We start from the raw sequence: 26,311 nt of genomic DNA on the forward strand, positions 1-26,311 counted from the left end.
GTAGCAGACAACAGGGAGCAAACACAAACCTTGGTGTGGACCTTGCATTTCTCCACTGGGGCACATCCGGGCCTTCCCAAAACTATTACCACAAAGTTTGAATCAAAGAATTGTGCTGAATTAATATGAATGAAAACACTTCAGGGGTGGGGGGGGGGGGGCACACAAGGAATATTATGTAAACCTCCTTGATAAAGATGTAATTACTAACTCACTACTACAATTCATTTTGATGAAAGTGTTCAATTTGTGGCTCGAGGTGATATATAATATCCCACTCTGCTGCATGTATCCAGAGTTCTGTGGTAGGAACTACACAACTTTGTGTGAATACAACTGGATTCGAAAGGAAACTCCCAAGTCAAAAAAACAAAAAACAAAAGATTACCGGTACTTTGATTTTAAAAGGTCAATCTACCTATAAGGCTCACCTGAATCCTGCTCAATTGTCTGCTTTGAAATGCATCTTGTCTCCCTAAAGAAACAATTTTTTATCGCACAAGGGGACAAAAACACTGAATGGATGACTAGACACTGAATAAAATTGTTGGTTTCTTTCTTTAGGTATTGTTTGTGAGGCGAGTGGGCGCACACAAACACTGAAAGAATATTTAGAGAGAATGCAGTGTCGGTGGTCCCGTTGGCATGTTAAAAATCTCACATTAATAAGAAATGCGTATGTCTGTCTTGTTGAAAAATCACCCATTGATTTTTATGAGAGAAATCCAGAAGAACCGCAACAATAAATGATTCAAAACTAAGCATATTCCAGCAAAAACAAATGGTATAAGAAAAGAAAAAAGCCACATGGCTACATTACTGTACATTAATCGATACATAGAAAATTCCCAACCAGTGTGGCGTGGCATATTAGTGTGCCATGAGAGACCATCAGGTGTGTTGTGGGACATTATCCAATGTCACTTTTTCAGAGGAAAAATGATTTATTCAGAAAATAATTTGCCAATGGCATATATTCAAAAGTAGAACGATTGTATGCTTTTTCAGTAGATGACAAAGGATATGCACTTTTTGTGATTTTGTTTTTTCTGAAGTGATGTGCCACGAGATTTTTTACAATGTGAAATATGTGTCTTGGATCAATACATGTTTGGAAACACTGACTTAAAAACATGAAATAAGATTTTCAGACATCAATAAAACCAGGAATGTGCGATGAAGTTCATGGCTGGTAAGCATTAATATTAGAGTCAAGTTTACAAATTCACGACACAAAAAGACCTCAGGTGCAAAATGCACTGCACTGTCCAGAGATAATGCAGCACATCACAGCAGGGTGTTGAGATGCTGGCAGGCAAGGCATACATGGAGTTGCATCACCAGGTGGCAGAAAGAGTGTACCAGAACATCTGTACTAAATATAGACTAGAGGTCCCAGAACCAAGATGGAAGACACCTCTGAAGGTGGTTCAGAACAACCAGGCCAGGATCCTGTGTGACTTCCAGATCCATCCAGACTGACAAACTAGTGATAGCCAACAGGCTGACATAGTGGTAGTGGATAAACATCAGAAGACAGCTGTTGTGGTAGATGTAGAAATCACAATCTACAGTCTGGCAACATCCAGAAAAAGCAACATGAAAAGCTGGAGAAATACTCAGCACTGTAGGAAGAACTGCAGAAAATGTGGAGGGTAAAGGCAACAGATGTGTTGGGTCCCATTCACTGGAATGAGATGCTTCCAGCCAGGAAAAGCAACAGAGGCCGTGCGGTGCGAAGCCAACCCTTAACTGGAGTGGTGTGACACTGTTTGGGGTTAATAGACAAGTGGCACAAGTGGACATCGACTACATGGTGGAGGCAGAATACTTTCTGCCTCCCCTTGTGCTTTATCTGGGATTTTGTGCGATCAGCAAAATTAAATTGGGACCACACCAATATTAAATACGTACAAATATAGCCTGGCTATGGAAAATTTGAATAGTACAAATGTCTGAAAACATATTCGAAACGTGTGGGGAACTAAACGGGTGCAAATAGACTCCTCTGTTTCAGTACAGTAATTTTACCAATAAATGGAGATGTTGTACCACGCTATTTCAGCTTTTTTTTTAGCGATTGCACAATCTGAGGTGAGACTGGCTGCTTGCTGTCAAATTTCCCATCTCACCCATAAATTTGAGCAGGATATATGGAGATTCATCAATTTTAATAATGGACATGGACATTATTGGATTCAAAAAAAAAAAAAAGCTTTCCGGATATTGATGGAAATATGCACAAAATGGATGCAGACTGTGAACAGAAAGCTCTGTGTGTGTTAGTATATGGAAATAGGGTAGAGTATAAATATTGTAATCCTTTATAAGAGCTTTGGCCCAATATGCCGGTGGGGTTTGTCAGAGACTTGTGATACTGAGAGCTGTTTTAAGCCAAACCTGTTAAAAATAAAAACTTTACCCACAAGAGGAGGCTGAAAGTCTCATGGAAGATTGCCCATCTAGTCTACTGGTATTCTGGTGGACCTGGAGAAAGTAGATATTATTGAGGGTGTCCTTATGTGGCTGGGTGTACAGCAGTCCAATAAGGTGACGGTGAAACCAGATGTGAGTACGGCAATATCCCCTGCTATCTGTCCAGGTTAGCTCATTCCATTTCGAAGCACGGCTAGTCAATGGGTAGTGTGGCAGTCACCACTCACTTGCACTCTGAAGATCAATCGCAAGCATGTGGTGAGTAAAAACCACAGGAAGTGTGCCGCTGGCCTCAGATCATAATGATCAAAGTGAAATGTTTGCTGACTGGAATCAATAAGCAACGGGGGGCCTGGAAATTGCGATTAAAGATCCCTATTGATTAGCAGCAGTAGTTCAGTGACTGAGCAACTGGACTACCAGACCTCCAACAATGCTGAGTATTTCCTGGGTCACCATGCCTCTTTTGAGACATTATCTTTGTTTAATTAATCTATGTTTTGGCTCACGGGGTATCTGGAATCTAAACCATGGTTACAATAAACATCAAGAGATGATCAAAAGTCAACCATTTTGGAAGACCGATGTTCCAGTAGCAAAGTGGATATAATTTGCCTGCAGCAATTCTTTTCGTATCAACCACCAGCCAAGACTTGCTAAATGAGCCACAATGGATTGGTTCAGTCAGTGATGTTTGATATCACTTTTTTTTTTCTTAAGTCTTCACTGATACCGATACCACTAGTTTTTTGGTACATTACATTTAAATGAACACAATGATTGGTAGTTGTGAAAATAGACCTTTGTTACTGGCTGACTAATGTGTATAAAACTTGCCTCTTTTCCGAAAGACCCATCTAGCCTACATCATTTTTGCTGTAAAATGTGACTGACTTATCATTTGTAAACATGCAGCGCTAGAAATAATATTGTGGTAGTTTATGGGTAAAAGTAATCACTTAAACACGGTACAGTACAGGCAAGATCAGCTTTGTTCCCATTTATGACAATTTACCGGAAGAACATATGCAATGTTTGTCAAAGTAGGACTTCCATAACTTTCCACAGTGTAATCCTTCATAAGAATTTTGTAATTTCTACAATATGATCATCTGCACTCCAATCACCTCCTCATACTTTAAGACGTCATCAAATAATCTCCATTACAACTGTTAACAGAAAGACATTCCCAGCTCCTTTCTTGACTCGTGTTGCTTCCGCTGGGCAGAAGATTGGTGAAGTTGGAAAAGCGCTCTCATCAGTGCGGAAACTTTTTCTCAACAGGGTATCATATCTCAGTAAATCCCAGAAGTTAATGACCACTGTGCCACAGAGGGCTCTTCTGTTTTGCACCAGATGCTAGATTTTTGGAATTCCCCAGATTCTAACAGCACTTTTCCAGCTTGAGTCCCGGCTTGAATGCAGCATCTCATTAGCCCGGCTCACTGATAGACTGTGACAGGCATGAAACTCGACACCAGCTGCAGACGTCTACTGTACATTTCATCGGGTTTCCCATCATGATAGAAAAAATAGCTCTCCGCATTTCTGATTGTTTTTCTTCCGTATCCCTTGTCTCAAAAATGCCCTGTTCGGTTATTCCTTTTAGCTTTCATGTGAAGAAAGTGCCTTTTCAACTAATGACTGAACTACAAACTAAAGTCAAGTTAGAAGCGGTTTGCTGTCGAAAAAAATACATATATTTAGGCTTAATCGCTGTAGATTAAAGAAAAAAAAACATTGGCATTCAGTAACATTTTGCATTACATTTTTTTTTTTTGTCTCATGTTATCAGTGGGGATCAATTGTGTGAAACTTTATGGCTCATGAATTAATCTTCTTAATACCAAGAAGAAGAGGCAGTATCTTCTTCTTGTACAATAAATCAGTTTGTACAATATAGGAGAACACTTTTTTTTTTTTTTTTAACTCAACTGTTTTAGCTACAATCGCTCCCACTTTGGTTGGGCACCAAGATTTCTATCTCCATACCCTCCTATATGCCTGAAAGATTAATAATAATAATAATAATAATACATTTCATTTCTAAGCGCCTTTCAAAACACTCAAGGACACTTTACAACCAAAACAAGAACAGTAAAACCACAGATAAAATTATAAATAATAAAAGGAGAGATGAATAGCGATTTTAAATAGTTCACGCCAGCAACATCGCCATCGCGAGGAGCACTAGCCGACGCAGCCAGGCCGGCCAACACGCCGTGGTCCGCGGATAGGCCGCCGATTAGACTAAAATTTGCTTCAATTAAAACCAACACTGTGGGATCATTTAGTCAAATGTGAACATGTTACTCTGAACCCTGATGCAGACCAAAGAAGATGCCCCAGACCATGTAAAAAGGGAATTATTTTTGCTTGTTTTTTTTTTTTTTAAACAATGCAAGTTTTAGTGACCTGTTACAACTGCCAGTGTGAAAGCTAAGAAAGCCGAGCTCAACATGAGCCACATTCCCCCACCACCAAATACTGACAAATCGGTTTGGTACCTATTATTGAGGTACCGGTAATTTATAAATGCTGAATGTGTAAGGCAATAAAAGTTAACTAATATACTGCATGCACAATATGACAAATACCAAACAAGGGTCTACGGGTAATCACAACAAACAACAGCCGTGACACAGATTACTGTCACTGTTCATGAACTGTACAGGATTCATAGGTCACACAGCACAGACACAAACTGGCAAGAATACATTTTGTGAAACACAATAGCAGACCATAATACTCTAGCCAACTGGCCCCTTAGCGTCAACTGTGGCGGACCAGAGAGTAAGTTTCACTTTATCTAGTCGTTCCTTCTGCCTTCACAGCCTCAGCACGTACAGCTGCATCCTAACAAAGCCCACTTTCTTCCAAGAAGACCCTGTGATAATGAGCCTCTGCCCAGAACCACAGGCAAGCAGTGAGCAATGTCAACAGCTCGGAGCTGACCTCCTGAACGGGCCTTCTTTCTCGCTTTCTTTCAGAGAGGAAAAACCTGCACCGCACTGTTAGGATGGAGAGCAGAACCTGGCCTCTGGGAATTCCTGGTGTCCAATGCTAACAGGCACCATGCGGGGAATTCATGAACACACACTGAAATACAGACAAATGAGGTAGAAGATGAATTGATTTTTACTAGATTACAAACTAGATGGAATGTATGCCTTCTCCACAAAGTGTACTGTACTGTACTGTGACTCGGCATGACTGGATTCTCACAATTCCTCCACCTAACCTTCTCTCATTCGATGATCTTTTTAACTATTCACCCACACATATACATGCCCACTGAATATAATTATCTTTATTCACCAAATTTTGAAACTGCCACAAAGTGTACTGTCCTGTGACTCGGCATGACTGGATTCTCACAATTCCTCCACCTAATCTTCTCTCATTAGATGATCTTTTTAACTTTTTAACCTATTCACCTACGGAATATAATTATCTTTATTCACCAAATTTTGAAACTCAAGGCTCTATTTTCGTGCCCAGTGAAAGTCTAATGCAAAGTGAAAATATGCAACTGTGCACATGGGTGGAGTTTTTGTAGATGGCCGCATCCCATGCAAACAAAGCGGCTGCCCTCATTCCCTTCAAATTCTGGCGGCGGGCTACATGGCGGAAACAAAACAAAGTCGCTTGAGTCCATGTCGGAGATCCCCATGCGTAAATTACGTTTATCAGGAATTGCAAGAAGAGCTCCACTTGCAAGTGATGTAAAGTTCAAATCCAAACATCGTACATGAATCTTATGCGCCATTAAAACGTGAAAATGACATTTAGAACCACTTCACATTTTACACCATTTATTTGGGCAATTTCTCACATTTGAATTCTGAAAGAATATTTCAATAATTCACTGCCATTGCACAACTTTAAGGTTCATTTATGACCACGTGGGCTTCATCTGCTAATTATGAATACAACAACTGTAAACACACAGTAGGGTAGTGAATGACAAGTTAGCATGTCCGCTACACAGCGCAGAGGTGCAGGGTTTAATTTCAGCTCCGACCTTCCTGTGTGGAATTTGCATGTTCTGCCTGTGCCTGCGTGGGTTTTCTCCGGGTACTCCAGTCTCCTCCCACATTTCACAAACATGCATGCTAGGTAAATTGAACACTCTGTATTGTCCCTCAGTCTCACTGTGAGTGTGAGTGTCTGTGTTAATTGAATACTCTAAATTGTCTCTCGGTGTGATTGTGAGCGCGAATGGTTGTTCGTTTGTGTGTGCCCTGCGATTGGCTGGCAATCAGTTTAGGCTGTACCCAGCCTACTGCCCGATGACAGCTGGGATCGGTTCCAGCACGCTCGTGACCCTCATGAGGATAAAGCGGTTCAGATAACGGATGGATGGACATTCCCAGAGGAAGCAGTAAACCTTTTCAAAATGCCAGCCAGTGTTTGCTTTGGTAGCTACACAAGCGCAACATTAATCACATTGGATAAGCACTGCAATCGACAGCAAAAACCCTCTGTGATGAATATGTTGACTAATCTGTGCCAGTTTACAGACTGCAATAAGAACACCCATATGGATTTCAAAGTCTCTGGCGAAGTTAGAGTCTTGGCTGACTTTCTGTTCCATTTTGAATTAATTGATCTTTCTCTGAATGAAAATAATAACGGTTCATGGAAACGCTCAGAAACTCCACTAACAGCACAACTTTGTGTTGTTTAAATTGGGTGCCAGTGCATTGAGAAACATTGCAAAAGTTTTGTCAATTAAACCACTGATAAAACGTTTTCTCTATATTTTGCTGATTTGGTGCAACAATTCCCAGCTCACATTATTATTCCCACTTATTAGGAGACTTTAAAGTCAAACTGCTACCAGAAAGAATATACTGTATATTATTGTATTGTTGGCCAAAGCATTTAACAACCGGACACCGGAAGAGCTTCAAAGATGTTTTAGAAAAAGTTCACACGGGAGGAAAGTTGTGCGCTGCTTACAGTTGTCTTTTGCAAATTAGATATTATGGACGACATACACAGTGTCAAAAACAATTTTGGTAAGTGGTAAATATCCATCCATCCAAATATCCATTTTCTTATTCGCTTATCCTCACAAGGGTCATGGGAGTGTTGGAGCCTTTCTCAGCCATCTTCCGGCAGAAGGCGGGGGACACCCTGAATTTGTTGCCAGCCAATCAGGGCACACATAGATGAACAACCATTCGTGCTCACTATCACACCTAGGGACTATTTAGAGTATCCATTCAAATGACGGTGCATGATTTTGGAATGCGGGAGGAACCCAGAGAAAACCCATGTTGGCATGGGGAAAACATGCAAACTCCGCACAGGAAGGCTGGAGTCCAGAATCAAACCCTGGACCTCTGTGCTGTGTTTCTCACGATGTTGTGTCATCAGAAGGTGAGTGAGAAGACTGTTGAAGAACTCTTAATCATAAGTAAAAACCCATTCCCCATTCTATTAATTTTGAGTAATAGTTATTAATTTATGTCATTTTTATTCCTTAAAATCTACCTCAATTGTAATGGGTAATGTAGATATGGAACGTAATAAAAGTGAGGTCAAGTTGACTCCATTTATATGAGTAGCTTTCGAATTAAGGTTCTCTTTGATTAAAATGTACCCAATTAAAGTGGCTGCAAATTGGTACCCTGCATCTATTTGAAAGATTATATGGGTTGTTTGTATAATTTATCCAAGTTGATTTGTTGGTGTTAAGATAATATTATGTACTCACGTTTTTGATTTGTTGAGACATCACATACGGTAGATGACGGCAGGGTGGACAATCGAGGTGACAGTCTGCATTTTACCAACAGTTCTGGTTGCATCTCCTGGCAGAGAAAGAAAATGTGTGTTAGTGAGAGTGATACCGGGTGACATTAGTGACACCATTTGAAATCAATGGGGTCCACTTCAGATCCTTGTCACATCTGTCAAAATTAATTACATTCTGAGTGGATAATAGGCCATGAAATCAGGTTCCACTCAGCGACATAGCCCCAGACTGATTATCGTCATTTATTATAGCACACATTGTGATCCAGAAAATATTGCCAACATTTTATATTTTATTGTGCATGGAATAGTTCAAGTCAGAGGTTTACAACATTATAAAATATGAGACATATTATGGCTACTTGGAGTAAAAAAAAAAAAAATAGAAAGATAATTATGCAGAGTGATGCGAGAAGAGAAAAAGGCCGTCTTGGAATCTTGACCATCCAATATGTTTAATCCCCAAATTGTTTTGTTTGATTATTTCTTGATCAGCCATAGAAAAGGGGAAAAACTGCATTTCACAATAAAAAGAAAATAAATCCACATGAATACAAATGGTGGTGTTAATGTCTAAAAATTGAGTTACAGTGAAGTCTAATTTGGTATCATCGTCAGTTCTCACCACAGGAAGATACTTGTGTTCATATAATTGTAACTACATTTTCGAAATGCATCATTGTTGGAATCATACTTAATTTACCAATATTGTTTCTCATAATATCAACATTATTGTAATTGTGCTAAATTATTCTTGTCATATTTGTTTTCCTTTTCGATGAGTGAAATATTTCTCCCAAATTTTATGGCCGATCTACGGTGACAAGCTAATGCTGATGGTTACTTTATCAAGTAGCTAACATCACAAAAAAGTGTTGTGAAATGCTGAAAGGTAAAGCAAGCGATGCTGTATGAGATTTTCAAAACAAAAAGGAACACTTCCCAAACATGTACCAGTCTCATTTTCCAGCAGGGGTGCTGTGCAGCGCAGAGACTAAATAAAGCACAGATCTTCCATTTTATGATGAATTATATCCCTTGTTATAGCTCACCACCAACTTCAACAATCCTATGCATCACCTTGCCAAATTCCCCAAATGGACCCAAACTCCCATTTGTAATGATCATGTGGGCTCTGTCACCCACTTCCTCTTTGGAATAACGTTAAGCCATCTGTGGCGTCGTGGAAGTAGATTACACAGCCCGGATGGCTGCCATTCGCACTGTTCACAAACCACTTGTATTAATGGTAAATCCTACTGAGCTCTTCTGGGAGCAGATGTGACAAGTTGATTTTTTTTCTCCCCTCCTCTCCCAAACTGGAAACTTTGCAAGGATATTTAAATCCATGGTGCCTTCTGTCCCATCTGATTTTGAAAGACTTGTTGGCAGTCACAGTAAGCTCATGATTCACTTATAGCAACCAAGAGGTGCAGTCTGACTCCATTTATGAAAGTCTAACTTAATTAGCCCAAGTGGAGACCTGTCCAGGCCTGCCAAGAGCATCACGGATCACACAAGGTTAACTGAACCATAGTTCGTTTTTTTTTTTTTTTTGAGTTGCGCTTTATCTTGGTATACTGGGACTCTGTCTTTCCTCTTCTTGTTCCTTGAATCGGTCGATATGTCTAAATATAACACATAATTAATTTGTGCCACACTGAAGTAGCCCGGAGCTGCATCGGAGACACTATCTATGACAAATCTGGGGCACTGGGAATATTAACAGCAGCGGATGGTGGTCAATCTCAATGCAGCCTGTCAGATAAATTCAAATCCTACTCCGCGTTGCATCGTATTCGTCAAAGCTAGTCGTAAAAAAATTGGGCCTGAAGGATAGGTGGTCTTCAAAACATTGATTTTAAACATGACTAAATATGACACATAACATACACTTTAAATGGAACCAATCTACGCACCCTTGAAGCTAAATAATATATATTTATCGAAGCCTCACCTATCAGGAACATAATCATTGAATATTGACACCATCCCATGAAAAGTTGATATCTCAACTTTATGCTGATTTTGATTTCGAAGGAACTCTCTGGGTTCTATATTTGTAGAGGGCACATCTGCGCTAGCGCATACAAACTGGTGCATCCTGATTTTTGTATCAACCCACATTTCACGTGTGAGAATATGGACGACTCCTGCTCTGTATCATATTGAGCATTCTGGCGTACTGAGTGTGTTTCCTTTGAAATGCACCCAGCACAACCTGTCGATTTGGTGGTTGAAAAACATCTAAATGACTGCTAGAACCACATCCAAGTATTGGCACAGGTAGTGTGGCATAATTTGGGCAGATTTGATTGGGGCACAGGCAGACAGATTCTGCGCTCCACGCGTAGATGTGTCGTTGGTCGTATATTTCATGCAGAAAGTTTACAAGTGTAGCTTGTTTTGGAAAATCGGTCATACATTGTGGCCACTGAGGCCCTTGTTTCATAATAAGATGCATGTACTGTGAAATATCTGAAATACAGAAGCATAAAGGAATAAAAGCAATTCCATATTTCTTGTCTTATGAGACCAGTGTCAAAGCTGAACCCTCTAAACAAGTTAAAAACTCAGTTTATTGTTCGATGGTTGGTTGAGTTTTGGTAAAATGTGGTTTTAACCAGAAACAAACAAATTGCCACAAACACCAAAATAAACTTTTTTTTTTCTTGACAGGTGAGTAAATCTTTCTAAATCCCTCAGGAAAATGAAACCTTTTAAATAGATCATGGCATCGAAATAAACCTCCACAATTTTCAATTTGATCTGTGGAAAGTCTCTGGAAATGTGATTTTATGCTCTTTTTAAATGATGATTTTACAATCTACAGGTAATTAAATATGTGGAGCACGCTACAGTATATTAATTAAGCTCTCTCATGAGCAAACTTCATTTGACAGATTTGGTTGATAACCCCACAGGATTTCAAGAACGATATGTTGTTTCTCTCTTCGTGGTGCTGTGGGAAATTATTTTTGTGTTGTACAAATTCAACTATTTACCGCAGACTTTGTCAAACGTACAATTGTGGTCAAAAGCAATCCAGTCTGACAAGGAAATTAAAAGTCAGTGACGGGGAGACTTTCAAACAAGCAAACATATTCAACATCAGAATAATAGTTTTCCTTCTCTCAGATCCGCCTGACAGCCGGTCCAGTCCAGGCCCACTTTAATTTCCTGTCAATCACCGATATTTTTTAATAAAATCTAAATTGCTTTTTTTTTTTTTTTTTGTAGCCTCAAACCTGAAGCATAGTTTATCTACAAAGTGTTGTAGCTGAAGTCAAAGTCAAACAGACTTTTTTTTTTCTGTCTTTTAAGCAGACGATCCTGCCTATATTTTACAGAAGCCTTGACAGTTGCAAGGTAAGCACACATAATTTATTTTAAGATCTGGCTTGTCTGGCAGAAATGAGGAAAACGGCAATTAACTTGTTTCATGACAGTTCTTGAACATCTTTATCATTCTGATAATCTTTATCGATCTGCTCTTGCTTCACGTGCCAGCGTGCATGGAATTAGCGGTATAAGAGTGACGATCATTGTGTTATTTTGTTTGAATGATGGAACTGTGCAATATTTAATTTTATTTTATGTTTTATTAAAAAAAAAAAAAAAAAAAAGAAGAAAGAAATAATTATCACCCTGATGGGCTATGGAACTGGGAAATGCAAAACAAATCTGGAAGAGCCAGGCAAGCTGGAAAAATGGTACCATCCGAAATGAATAATTTAATCCTCCAAGTGTTTTTCAAAGCTGCTCGCCAGGTGGTGAGACTCCCAACAGCTGTCTCATTGCCCAGTGTGCACTCAAAGATCAGACTGTGATTTTCTTCAAATGGTGGGAAAACTGTGGCCAGATGATAACATTGTGGTGAGTACAAGACGACATGCCAGCAGACATTGCTTGTCACTGTCTTTTTTGGCTTTGTGGTGAAAACAGTGGTGTTCCACATGAAAAGAGGAGGCGTACATTGAAGAAGAAGCTCCACACCTGAAAATGTCTCGGCAGTTTCTAGACATTTCTTCATTGCTCAACATCAGTACGACACTTTCCCAAAGCTTCTAAGTGGTTTACTTATCTCCTATCCAGCTTATGGATAACCAAATATTTGAATGCCTGCACACCCGATGAGTTGAGCGGACGTTTTTTTTTTTTTTTTTGCACCACTAGGCTCAAAAGGTTGTGCACCTAAATATTAAGCAAATGCGGACATCTTTATTTTTGTCTGAGCCAATTTCATGACTTAGTTTAAAAAAAACTGACAGTTGACCCAAATTGAAACCACTCCTTGATTTTCAAAGTTTATTTTTAGTACTCATTGATTGTTCAGTATTTATTGATTGATCTATTTTATCAATTAGGGCTTTTGTAAGTTTCAAATTATTTCGATACTGCTCATTATGTTTGTGGTTGTGGGCAGCATTGACAAGAATTATGAATTGAAGAGGATTGCATTTGTCGATCAGAAATAAAAAAAAAAATCTAGACATCAATTATGGTGGCTTTTTTCAATATAATTTTCAAAATATAGAACCTAAATCACAGTCTCATTCCAACCAACAACTTTTTGTTTACACATTGTACCTGATAGGCAATTTAGAGTCTTGGAATAGGCTAACATGTTTCTGGAATGTGGGAGGAAGCCAGAGTAGCAGGAGATAAATCCACGAGTCCACCGTGCTGCCCCCATCTAATTGTAATTTGTGATATATTTATTCATTTTACAAATCACAATTGAAATAGACAAAAATAATTATGATTAATGCACCAAAATAGAATGTTATCCCAGATTTGTTGCGAAGCAGAATTTGTGGTATTGCACAATCATTTGTCTCAGGTGGTGGAATTGATCCATAACCTTGGGGCTGAACCCCCCTCCCCCCTCTTTTCCCCAATAGAATAGGCACAGGAACTCAGGCACATATTTGCGATATTACTCCTAAAAATGGAATAATCGCTCTGTCTTAAATATATCATGCATAGTGTGAATAATAAAAACGTTGTCAGAAAGTGATGCTTACCCCACAATGCTCGAAATAGATTCACCAGTGATCATTGTACGTTTGTGAGAATCTAAAACAAAATAAAATCATTGTTGAAGCTCTCTGGTCGATTTGGTACAGCATTTAGACAGTACTAAAATCTGATACTGAATGTTAAATAACACACACACACACACACACACACACACACACACACACACAATTGTCACTACAGTTGGGGGAAAAAAGGACTTCATTTGTTTTGACAGTAGGTCACATTCAAACAAGTAAAGCTACAGCTAAATATAAACTTCATTATACGCCACACAACTACTTCCTCAACAACTTGAGGCAGAACAAAAATGGCAGAGGCACAGAGCCGTAGGTTACGTCAGTTCATAAAATGTCAGATGAAAATCATAAAATAATACAAATACCAAGGCATCTGCCACTAGAATATATTTGATGACTGATACATGGTGGTACACGGTCCCAGCCAGGTTATCATACAAAAGCACCAAATGGAATTTTTTTTTTTAATGAATATTTTCATGACCATATATCTGAGATTATATCCATCCATTTTCCGATCCGCTTATTCTCACAAGGGTCGCGGGGGGTGCTGGAGCCTATCCCAGCTGTCTTCGGGCAGTAGGCGGGGGAAACCCTGAACTGGTTGCCAGCCAATCGCAGGGCACACAGAGATGAACAACCATTCTGAGATTATATGAGTCTGGGAAATATGTATACAACTATTCTTGCAACAATGCCCGTGGCCCGGGTGTAGCAGAACAAGAGTCACAGTGAACCCTGTTAATTATTATGTATTGGTCATGATTTGTTTATTTTAGCAGGATCCAAAATATCAGATGTCATCAGCCAGAAAATATCAGATGGGACATGAGCAACTTAAGATCCCATTACTTAATGATACACAACCCAAATAAAAACCACATTTTATCATTCATTTGGATATTTTTCATCTTTTCTCATTGAATAATGCATGGCTCTCACATAAAACCGAATCATACTGTATGTATGAGGAGGGTGAGGGAGAATAGAATTTGTTGCCAATTCTAGAATTAGGATTGTTAGCGCCATGAAGCAGTCACTGATCTGCATAGAGTAATTAAAAATGTCCCAAGATGTTGTACAACAAACAAACATGAGATATTTGTCTCACTTTTCTTGCTATGAACAGCAGAATAAGACTCACGCAAATTTGGAGAGTTTTAGATGAGATTTGTGATTTTTCTTTTAACTTGATCAAAGCAATCCTACTGTCGTCACCCAGCGAACAAACACACGCGAGACACACGGCACGTGTTTCCGTCAGTCGTCAGCGAAACGGTAGTCCGTCACTTATGGACTGACCTTTTGTCTGTACTGACAGATTGAGGTTAGTGACGATTTGGCTGGGAGAAGAAAAAAAAAAATATCTGGCGGCGTTTCGTCAGTCAGGGTTTCAACATTTTCAGCATTCGTCATTTGCAAAATGGGAGTTCGTAAATGAGGGACTGACGGACCTTGCCTTTGTAGTCATGGAATGCCCACCTTTGGTTATTTTTTTTTTTTTTTGCATAAGGAATGCAAAAGGGGAAGTATACGACAAATGAGGCTGGTAGTGCTTAAACATGACACCAAGCAGTAGACCAGAGCCACATCTCTGTTGTCCCTTTCTGGCAACTACTACTGAATGCACTTGACAGAACAGATTTAGTGTGCAACGAAATTTGGACTCCGCCATGATGCATGCGTAAAAACTGATGAAATGAGAACCGAGGGCTGAGGGTGATATGTAGAAACAAATTCATAATGCATCAAGCCCTCTTTCATTTCCGTGCACTTATTAAAGAGAGATACCGTGGGAGGAAAATGATGGCGCTGCCCGGGAAGTCTACACTACATCTTCCCACTTAACAGAGGGGTGAGAGAGTGCGCCAAAGCCTGCAGGCTGACAACGATCCCCAAATAAACACATCCACAGGCAATCTAGGCTAAATTGTATTAACCCCCTCTTAAAGAATTTAATAGAAAGAGACACACACTCCCACACATTCTGATAGGAAGCCGAGGATTACTGTGCACTGGTACCAAACTGGAGACCTTCAGTTGTATAGATGTTGAGAGTTTAATAAAAAGACAGCGAAATGCATTTTTGAAACTGAAATGTTAAACACCCTGGTAGACCTCCAATTTGTTCTTTTTGTTATCATATTCATGAAAATGCAAAAAAGTTATTCTAGTTTCAAACAAGTCACCATCCATTTTCTTTCACATTTACAGCAGGGTCCACACTGAATTGGTTGCCAAACAATTGCAAAGCACACATTTTATATATATATATATATATATATATATATATATATATATATATATCATACCGTCTTTGGGGGCATCACTCATACTTAAAAAGTAAATCTGATGGGGTTATGAGTGAAGGCACACTGTCAAAACGGAGGCACTATTATTTAATCTGCAGATCAGATTAACTCTTACGCAAATTAATCAAGTGTCATGTTGACACTTTCTGCCAACAGCTACAGTCTACCGAAGCTACCTAATGTGGTCTTTTCACATACCCAGCCACACATGTACTGGAGCAACCGTGGCTAATTAGATGAAATGCATTTGTCTGTGCAGCCTGGAAGGGAAGTTGACTATAAATGACTATGACTGCACCGAATCAAAAATAAATAAATTCATAAAAAAAAAAAAAAAATCAGCCCAATCTCACCACTGCACTATTTTTTCTCTCATTTTAACAACACCTAAATGATATTTGTACTCGATTGACACACTGACAAGCAGACCATTTATTTTGCAAGAATACCACATTTTAAAACTGGTGGAAAAGCACCCAATTAGCAAGGTATGGTAATACTGACATTTTACTTTTTTGAATTTAATAACATCACTCTTACTTCTGTGAGCTGGTGGCTCTCTTAAGTCATTTATGTTTCCCAGTAATGCCTCAATTAAAATGTAAGAGTCACCACAGATCACTGCCATCCACAATTTGTGCTATATGTGATATTTGAGACTTGGCTTCATTTACATAACAGGATACTGTTAACTTAAAATCGAATGGAGCTTAACTTATAGGCTGAAGGTCAGCATTGCCATGATGCATCACAGCCAAGTTAGAGAGAGAGTGCGAGAGAGAGACACACACACACTTATATATACTGTGTGTGTGTGTATATATATATATATATATATATATATATATATATATAAAATAAAGATGTGTTTTTGTGTTTTAAATGCAAGGCATATATACTCAGTGGGGCATTTAAATGCTGAAGTAAATTCATGTTTCATCCTCCTTATGTATTGTCAACCCACACTTATCTGCAAACTTAAAGCGAGCATGTACATGTAATTGATTTTTGTCAATGGACCTTTGCCAGCCCTTACTCAGATATACACCAATAGCTGTAGATAAAAATATAATGAAACCACATTAGCTGGATGAACAGCAGTGAAAATTGTACAGCAGCGTTATGTTTCATCTTCACTCCATCTCCTCATGCCAGGTTTTTTTTTTTTAATATATACTGTAGATCTCCACTTAAACATTCCTGCTCAAGCTTGTTCTGTTTAAAATTTCTCTTTGAATGTGTATTTTATGAATACATACATGAATAAAAAGACACTGCAGCAATAACCTGATAGTGATGACACACGAACATGTGCATCTTGTCTTCTTTATGCCAAACATCATAATATCCTTTTAATTGCTTCATCTTCCTTATCCTCAAGATGACTTTATTTGAAGATAGACAGATCATGTGTGCTCCACCCCATAAATAATAAATTCAAGCTTCATGAAGAGGTAGTTATTCCAGGTGGGTTTTTTTTTTTTTTGTTCCTCCCGCACCCTCGATTGCTCTTTTCCTCCCTGTGCTATCGACGAGCTCGCTCCTCAATAGACATCATCTGACAGGAAATCTTTGAGAGGCAGCACTGTGCTAACTGTCCAGAGAATTCCACTGTCTCCTGTTACTAGAGTAGAAGCGCAACGCTGGTCTCTTATTAGTCCAAACACACGAAGCACCCTCTCGCTACATCCCCTTTCTCCATTCCTTTCACCGTCTTCTTTCTTCATTCCTCTCCCACTCTCGTTCTTTCTTACTGCTCATCCTCGGCCTTGCAAAGAGGGCTGACAGCTCTCAACGTCCCGGCCTGTCAAAAAGGCCCTGTTATTCACCACCTCTCCTTTGGGACCATAGGTTAAAACACACACACACACACACACACACACACACACACACACACACACACACACACACACACACACACACACACACACACACATCTAACAGAACCTACCTTCACACAGCACTTGTACACAACACCCTCTCATGCACTCGTTACATTTTATTTTTCTTACACCCACAAATGACTTGCACGTAGAAAACTTTCACCACGCTGAGGAGGATGTTCTGCTTGATGTCAGCATTCCTCACAAAAATGCTGATGCTTTTCATACGCTAATCAGGATCAAAGTATTATCCATACAGACGCTAATTTAGCCAGCCGTCACCTTCTCCGTGGCAGAGCTGACACAAATTATTTTCCTTTATGGAGCCCTCTTGTCAATCTGCGTGATTGGCTGGAATTTTTACCAATCATTAGCCACATTTTGACGACGCCGGGCAATTCACACTGGCTGACAGGTGTCCAATCAGAAGTTGGAAATGATTCCTTTGAGATTTTGAATGCGAGCTTGCAAATGCATATGCACGTGGCTCCACAGCTGCATTGCGAAGTCCATTGCTATACAATGTGCATACTAAAGTGCAAAACTCACTTGATTCAGCTGCTTTGGACAAATGAAATCCATGTTACATGTTACATGAACTCGATATTTGTAGAGCATGTAAACAAAAAAGCAATAAAATGTACCAAGAGTGCAATTGCATTCTTTAAAAATACTGCATTGTACATTAACTCGGTGATTTCTATGCATTGAGCAAGTCAAAACAACCATATTTTATATTACTTTGCAACTGTTTCAAATTCTGACTGAATAAAGCAATGGAAATTGTAAAAAGAAATGTATTATTAGGTAAATGAACTTATTCAATATAAACTTTAAACTATGGTATTATATGGTATTGAATGATCCCTTTTCCTGAGAAACATTTACAAATAGCAGCAATTTGAGTGAGTGGGGGGGAAAAAAAGATGCAAAAATTCATTTGGGAAATACAATTGAAAGCATACTATTGATGTGTACAAATGTATCCCCTTCCATTTTCTATGATTCAACGCCATGAGAAGTTGCAGTGGGAGAATCTCAGTTCAAGTCCAATGAACAAGTAATGATTGCAGCTGCTCGAATGTGTTTCTGCCAAAGAAAGCCAGATCATGTCTCTACATAAGTTTAAAAAAAAAATGTACACTAACCCTTCAATGGTGCAAATTCAAAATGCTATTTGAAAAAGGAGTACAATACAGTATTTTGTGATCCCAAACTAATCGAAGTCAAAACATTAACAATATATATATATATATATATATATATATACACACACACACACACACACACACACACACACACACGTCTTTCATTTCTACATGCAGCAAAGAAGCGAAGCGTGGTGAGTCTCTGTCAACAAACTTCCTGAGTAGAGTCAATGAATGTGGCGATCATTTCCAAGAGCCTCTGAAATATTGACATGCTATGCTTTATTTTACACCTGCTTCTTCTCTTTGTATCATAATAATATAGCTACAGCGATCATGAAAATTCACTCATTCCTTGCCATGTTGTTTGTGGTTCAGTATAAAATAATATAGAAGTACAAGTTTCACCTCAAAATTTTGTTTCCTGACAGAACACCAGTTACACTTAGTTTTTATGTTGCAGTGAGTTGAGGGTCAATCGTTTGATGTGCAGGTGGGAGTTGCAGACTGAATTAATATTTTTTTTTCACTTTTCACAATTGTCCAGTTCAGTTATATTTGGCCAAGGCGAACTGTAGGGTAATAGCTTTAAACATTTATTAAAGCACTTCAGGTGGATAGTCAAATAAAGCCAGCAGCAGAAATGATGTTTACTTATTTGTTTAGTTGTTTCTCTGGAAAGAAAAAAAAACATTTTTACACAATCGCACTGGTAATAAAAAAACTGATTGTTTTAATCTCTGTCACACTTGTGCTAAAATGTACCTTGAAGCTTGTAATATTACCACTTGATTTTCATAAGAATGAAACAAAAGTACTCGTAATATTGTCACTTCAACTTTATTCCCATAAATGTTTGATTTTCTTCTTCCAATATATTTGAGAGTTTCAGTTCAGCCCTTTTGGATTCCGCCACGATTAGAAAAGACAAAAAAATAATAATTTGGGGGTCTGCTAAATCAGAAGGCGCTTAATTTTTCTTCTCGACACCGTCTTAATTGCATTAAGAATTAATGGTGTATTTGCGTGGCCAATCTCGCCACCAGACACCAGTTACACGGCTCTTCCTGCTGGGCCCGATGCCACGCAGCGGGCCCGAGAGTGCCTGCCGAGCACCAGCCGCTACCACACTCCAGCTCGGGGGTTAGAAACTTTGCGGCATACATATGCATGAGGATCCCTCATATCTCCCCAAAGGCGGCCATATCTCACCATTAGTGGCTCTCCAAAGTCTTTGGCGGTGCACAGTATTGACTTTTGGAATAATATCTGGCAATCCCCGATGTGATTTATGATGATGTGCATTATCGATCACTTAAGAAGATATTTAGGTATTCAGAGTAAAAAGTTATGTTCTCATTATGCTGATGGTGTGAGCCGCTGGTCCGAGATGAACGGGAGGAAGTCAGCTCGCACATTAACGGCGAGGTAATTAGCACATCGGCACTCCCTTTCTCAGCTCTCCCGCTGCTGAGGCAGGCCTGACGTGCCTTCGCGTTAGCACAAATTGATACTGCGGCCCCACAGGTGGGAAACAAGCTCTCATCACCTCGTCACCCCAGAGGATGTGAGACACAACAACATATATTAAGCCACTATTTCGCAGCATGTGGCTAGTGTCTTCATGAGATATTTTACCCTTTATGGAGCCCGTGGGGGGACACACAAAATCCAATACGAATTTGCTTTTAGAGGAGGAGGCATCCGCTACATCCAAACAACTGGGATTTCAAGTGCTTCCTCCTGCCAGAGGCAAGAAAAGTGACAAGCCATCGGAATGCTTCAGGCAAATGCATCAGCACCGGCAACGCCGCGGGCTCAGAGACAATAGGAGTGGAAGGGAATGACCTGCTGCAGTTTAAGAGCGAACGGTGCAGAGTGAGAAGAATGCATTTCACCGTGTTCATTTGTCCTCTGACATGGTTTGGGAAGATGGGACCAGAAATCATCATAAACAAAAGCAATTTTGAGGCCACAGACATCTGCCAAGGCTTAAATGTTTTTTAACTTGGGGGGAAAAAAAATTGAGTAAAAGCAGAAATTTCAAATATTGAAAGGGACAGTGTGTTTGATTATATGAAAAAAAATTCTATCACATCAACATACATTTTATAATTAATTGACTAATAATTGCTAATTAAATTTCATGGGTCACACCTCACCTTAAGGGAGGCTAATATGTTTTGTCTCCCTTTTTCTACTATGTATATCCGAAGGAGACAAAACACCAGATCACAAATCAGATGGATAGATGACTGCAGTATGTGTAAATTCAACAGACTGTCATTTGCGAGAACACAAGATCTCATTTCTGATGCCATTTTACTTGCACCTTCGCTGAAGAAATTGGTGGTAGGCTTGCAAAGTGTGTTCTCTCTCAGGCACCATCGTGCGCGTGTATCAATAGTGCAATTATCTATCCATTTATTTAAAATCTCTCAAATCCCTGCTCTACTTGGACAATTAAAAGCACACACTATTTATTCCAATTGGTCGTATTAACTATGAGCACAGCATTTTAAGCATCAATTGTGATTTACCATTTTAAATTTGAAACAAATTCAAATAAGCCATGACTGTTTCTGAACCTTCAAACTCAGAGCAACAAACTCACAATATCGTACATCCAATCAATATCCGACATTGCGCAAACAACTTTGACAATTTATAGATGGGCTTTCTGAAATGTTATGCACATTTAAGTGGGCAAACACATGCAGATGTACGATGACTGAAAAGGTTTCAAGAAACCAAAATGTGCTCGTAGGCGGGGAACAATCGCAACACTTTCTACGGCTGGTAATGTTTTTAACATAACATTTGACAAGATATCTTTGTGAGAAAGCCTTGGCTGGACATGGTGGAACCAGCATCATTAGTGTCTGTCTCCCAGGGGTGGCATGTGTGGAAATTACTGCCCTAATCAATAAGCAAAGTCCAAGTGTTGAAATATTTATCCAGACTGAGCTTCATGCTTGCGGTGAACCGTCTGAGCACTCTTCCTGCACCTTAAAGGGTTATTCAGAGAGCCATATACGCCGAAGAGTACACCTTGAAATCAATGGGGTGCCACTCACAGACTGAGTGCTGAGTATTGCAGAAGCCCATTAATTTATTTTCAGTGCGAGGCGGAAAACAAAGCAGGGAGCGGACGTTGGCGGAAAGAAAACTTGGGATGGTGATGCCCTGACATTGGCTTTTCGAACTTGAAATAGTTACAATTAAAAATACCGCAGTGTTGGCGTTAGCTAACACTAGTCCACCATCAAGCAAAACATTTCAAAATACATTTTGCTTTTACAGGTCTGGCACCTTTACAATTAAATCGATGCCATTTGAGAAGGCTTTGAAATATAATACATCATTTAGCTTTTAAAGTCACACAGAAGACTATGTTCTACACAACAGAAAAAGAATATGCAACACTGTACATCATGACGTTTTAAATACTGGAAATTAACTAAAAAAAAAATAAAATAAAAAATAGCCAGTATGCGATATTTCCAATGAGATCATGGTGTGACACTCTCTGCAAGACATCTTTTCAGCTTCAAGACTTTGCTTGTTATCTCACTTTATCTTCCCACAGAGCATGTTACGGACGATTAAAAGCTCTGTGTGATACCCGGGCTAACATCTTGTTAAAAGCGAGAACCCATTTGTATTGCTTATACCTCCATTGTTAGAGTCTACAAAGGATGACAGCCGCCTTCGCCTCCTCAGCTTGAAGTGCTCGGCTGAAGTCTCCACTCATTACGCCGCCATAAAAAAAAAAGAGCGGATCTCATTTGTTAATATTTTCAGGAGTCGACAGTACGCTTTGAAGTTTGTCTTGCTGCAAAATTCTGTCTTCCTTTCTGAGCGATTGAGCTGAAGTGATTTGGTCGCGTGTGTTTTGTGTCGACATTATTTTGGAAAGATGATTGGTCGGAGGCTTCAGAATCTGGTCCTTTAGAGCAGGGGTGTCAAACTCATTTTTGTCGCGGGCCTGATTTTAGTTATAGTTTCCCTTGGAGGGCCGTTATGGCATATAAAGAAGTCAAGAATAACGGTTTATTCACCTATTGTAATGAGGGTTTTGGTATCTCTTCTTTATTACATATGCGAATTTAAAAATTTGGTAGACATTTTATATAGGATCATGGAAGTTGACATGTTTGAGGTGCTTTCGCGGGCCGCATAAAATTATGTGGCGGGCCAGATCTGGCCCCCGCGCCTTGAATTTGACACCTGTGCTTTTGAGCTTTGGCCTCGGAAACACCCCCACCCCACAAAAAAAAAAAAAAACACCCTCAACCAATCGTAATTTTGCACTTGACAAAAATAAATAAATAAAAAATCATTTGTCCATTGATGGCAATTTCTCCAAAATAGGAAAAATTCTATCAAAAGGAGACAAAACGGCTTGTGAACTGTGAAGGCAAATTCAGCAATTGTCATTTTAGATTTTTTTAAAATCCACATTCACTTGGATTCATCTGATGACAACTACATACAACATAAGAGATTAGAGAAAGAATATTATCCAGGCAAACTCACTGGCATTTTATTGAGACCCTGGAATAATTGTGTTTGATTTTGAAGATACGTAATATTTATTTGATTACTCTTAATTGGGTGCTTACACGATTCAGACGATTAAACTCACAAGCCGGGTTCATTTTAATTCTGCTGAGCCTGACACGTGTCCTTGGCCATCTGCGAACATTCCGCTGCGTGGTCCAAAAGAACCTACACAGGCTTGTTCCACTCGGATAGCATACAATTCTCCCTTCTTTGTCAGCCCTTACCAATCATTTTGGTTATATATTTTTTAAAACACAATTACAGATAGTTCTAAAAATTTATAAGTGCATTAATGTGTTTGTCGATGTAAAAAGCTATCACCAACTGGCTACCCACCTGCTCCAATTCAGTCTCAACTTCGGAACCACTCAACTATGGGCTATTAACAATTGTTAATTGTCAATTTTCAAAATAAGACCAGCGGTGTTTATGATCTTTTAGAGTAGAGGTCCGAGCAATTGTTGGAGTTTGAGATTCAGGAGGGTAATTGGAAGATATTGACGAACAACTTTCACTGTCTGTGTTCATTATTCTGCTTTACTCCTCATTAACTGCAAGGTCTTCATTATCACCGTGTTGCAGTAGGCCAAGAAACATTGTTAAATTAACATTAGCAATGTCCCTAATTGTCAGCTGTTTGCTTTGTCACATTACATTTTCCAGGCCAGTTAAGAAGCTGTCTCCTCTTAATTTAAACTGTGATGCCTTTTCGATACGGAGAGGCAATAAAGGATGAAATGTGTGGAGTGCTATTTGCTTCACCACTTCTCTGACTCTCTTCACGCATTTGAATAAAAGATGCGACAGGCATGTGGAAAACATTGCCGTACATGCCGGACTGCCATCGGGCTCTGAGATCATGAGTGGCAAAGGGGCGCCTATCGTTTGCCAGAGGAATGTACCGCACAGATGGCATCTGCATCTAATTCTGTCCCCAGTGTTCACCCTCTTACAAAGAATCTCCAGTGTGGGCAATGTACTGCGTGTGTGTGTGTATGTGTGTGTGTGTGTATACATATAGAAGATAATGCAATGGTTTACAACGTACGCCTGTGTTTCTATTTCCATTTCTTTTGCACTTGCAAGCGAGGCGTGCATGTCTACGATTGAGGTCAGTTGCAGAAAGGTCATACGTCTTTGACAGTGTCTGTGGAGGTTTAATGTGGATGTCATCCAAGGCAGCCAGCTGCATTGGATCAACACCCAATCATGGTTCACCTCACCACGGTGTGGACGTTATCTGATTGGCATCGTCCTGAACAGACCACCTCAATGTGTACCTCCTTGAAGTGTTGCATGGAATTAGTTCCACATCTCTTCTGCATTAACTAAAAGGTGGATAGGTACCTACTCTATTTATACAGATGTGGAAGTTGAGCACTGCTAAAGAATTCTTAAGTGTTCTGGAATATGCACAATGCACCATAGTATCTCAAAGTTTCGCCGCAATCTGTTTTGTTTTTCTGGTTGAACTTCATTTTGGCCGTCCTTTAAAATATTCACATTTTGATCATTTGTTCCAAGTCACTACAATCTCAACATCATAAAACGTTTACCTGTACAGGCAATAATTTAGGTAGCTTTTAAATACATTCTGAAGTGCAATATAAGTAAAAGTATGACATATTTTAAGAACTCAACTTGAACAATAGAACAGAGCAGGAAAGAGCAAAGTACCAAAATGAGTCAATAGAACCAATACTTGATCCGATAATCTTCGTCTTTTCATTTCACTGCTGTCTTCTTAGCGGGAAAAGTGTCATCACAAGCAAAGATGCATATGACTGATGTTCAGTCAAACGAAGGTGCTGAGGTGTGATATGCTGTCACCAAAACAGCTTGAATTGGGCCTTTTTTTCAGTAATTATGGTCAAACTCAAAACGATATAAAAACAATTTGGGGCTTAAAAATTCAACAACAACAACAAAATAAACCTGCCAACATCTTTTCTGTCTAATCATTAAGTCTTGTAAAAAGTTTTAAACTGGCTGTATCCTTAAGTAAAAAAGTCTGCCGAATCATCCATTAACTGATGCATGTGCATTTGAGAAGCCCTCGAGGATGGTTCTTTTCATCACGTATTGAACTAACATGTTGCATTCATTAAAAGCATTTAACAGAGGTCAATGACAGAAACGTAGCTTGTGGTTGGTGCAAAAAATTAACTTCCACTGATATTTCGTTAAGAAGGTTAAAGTTGAACAAGGCGTCAGAGCAAAGCAAAAAGCAAAATGGATTTCAAATTGCTTGTGAAAAGGCCAGAAACAGTTGCTTCATGAGGCAAAAAAAAAAGATTAACCAGGAAAAAGACATAACTTTGATACATAAAAACTCTAGCTTATCCATATTGGCAATATTTAGTTTTGATTTCCAAACAGCAAACGGTTGTCCCAATGTATTGCTATTGCATCATTTTTCGTTTGGCCTTGTCCACACGGAAATGATTTTGAGTGTACCCCTCCCCCCCAATTATTTCTTTTTAAATCGTTATTTCTACGTTTCACTCTCACGGGACCGCTATTTTGCAAGCCCAAGTAGGATACTTTTTCAATCCGGGTCACGGAGTGAATAAAACACGAACCTTGCGTTTCTGTGTTTACAACTCCTGCACCTTTCCTGAGACGACTTGGTAGTCCCCAGTGTCGCCTACCTGTGAGCTCTGACAACCCCCAAGAGCAGCAACAAACTGGTTGATCAGAGTGTTGCGTTAGTGCTGCAGAAGCTGCAGATGTGACTTTCACAGCAAAAATCTGCTGCTCTTCCACTGTCAGCAACAAGTAGAGATGGAGAACCGTATGTTCTTAAATCTTCCACTGCAGACAGCAACCAAAATGGTCAACCGCTTCGCATGCTCTGCTGTTGTCATTTGTATACTGTATTAACATATCACAGGCTTCTTATCCTCTGTTATTTGTCTTTCAATGTCAGGTTTTTTTTTTTTTTTTTTTTTTTTTTTCTGCTCTTCCACTGTCAGCAACAAGTAGAGATGGAGAACCGTATGTTCTTAAATCTTCCACTGCAGACAGCAACCAAAATGGTCAACCGCTTCGCATGCTCTGCTGTTGTCGTGTGTATACAATATTACCATATCACAGGCTTCTTATCCTCTGTTTTTTGACTTTCCATATCAGTGTTTTTT

The 26,311-nt window shown here is 39.3% G+C and overlaps 1 long non-coding RNA gene across 2 annotated transcripts in view; it reads right to left on the bottom strand.

Moving 5' to 3' along the window:
- Nucleotides 1-26,311, bottom strand: part of LOC109522040 (uncharacterized) — a 104,551-nt gene that overhangs the window by 51,873 nt on the left and 26,367 nt on the right. Inside the window, exons 2-3 of one of the 2 annotated variants that reach the window (XR_002169490.1) lie at nt 8,162-8,258; nt 4,839-5,535 (exon numbers count right to left, since the gene is read on the bottom strand). This is a non-coding gene — a long non-coding RNA (uncharacterized LOC109522040). Of the gene's footprint in view, nt 1-4,838; nt 5,536-8,161; nt 8,259-26,311 lie in introns of those variants that run through there. The other variant, XR_002169489.1, reaches the window with a different exon arrangement.

The sequence above is a fragment of the Hippocampus comes genome, unplaced genomic scaffold (genome assembly GCF_001891065.2).
Source record: "Hippocampus comes isolate QL1 unplaced genomic scaffold, H_comes_QL1_v1.1 scaffold151, whole genome shotgun sequence".
Lineage (NCBI taxonomy): Eukaryota > Metazoa > Chordata > Actinopteri > Syngnathiformes > Syngnathidae > Hippocampus > Hippocampus comes.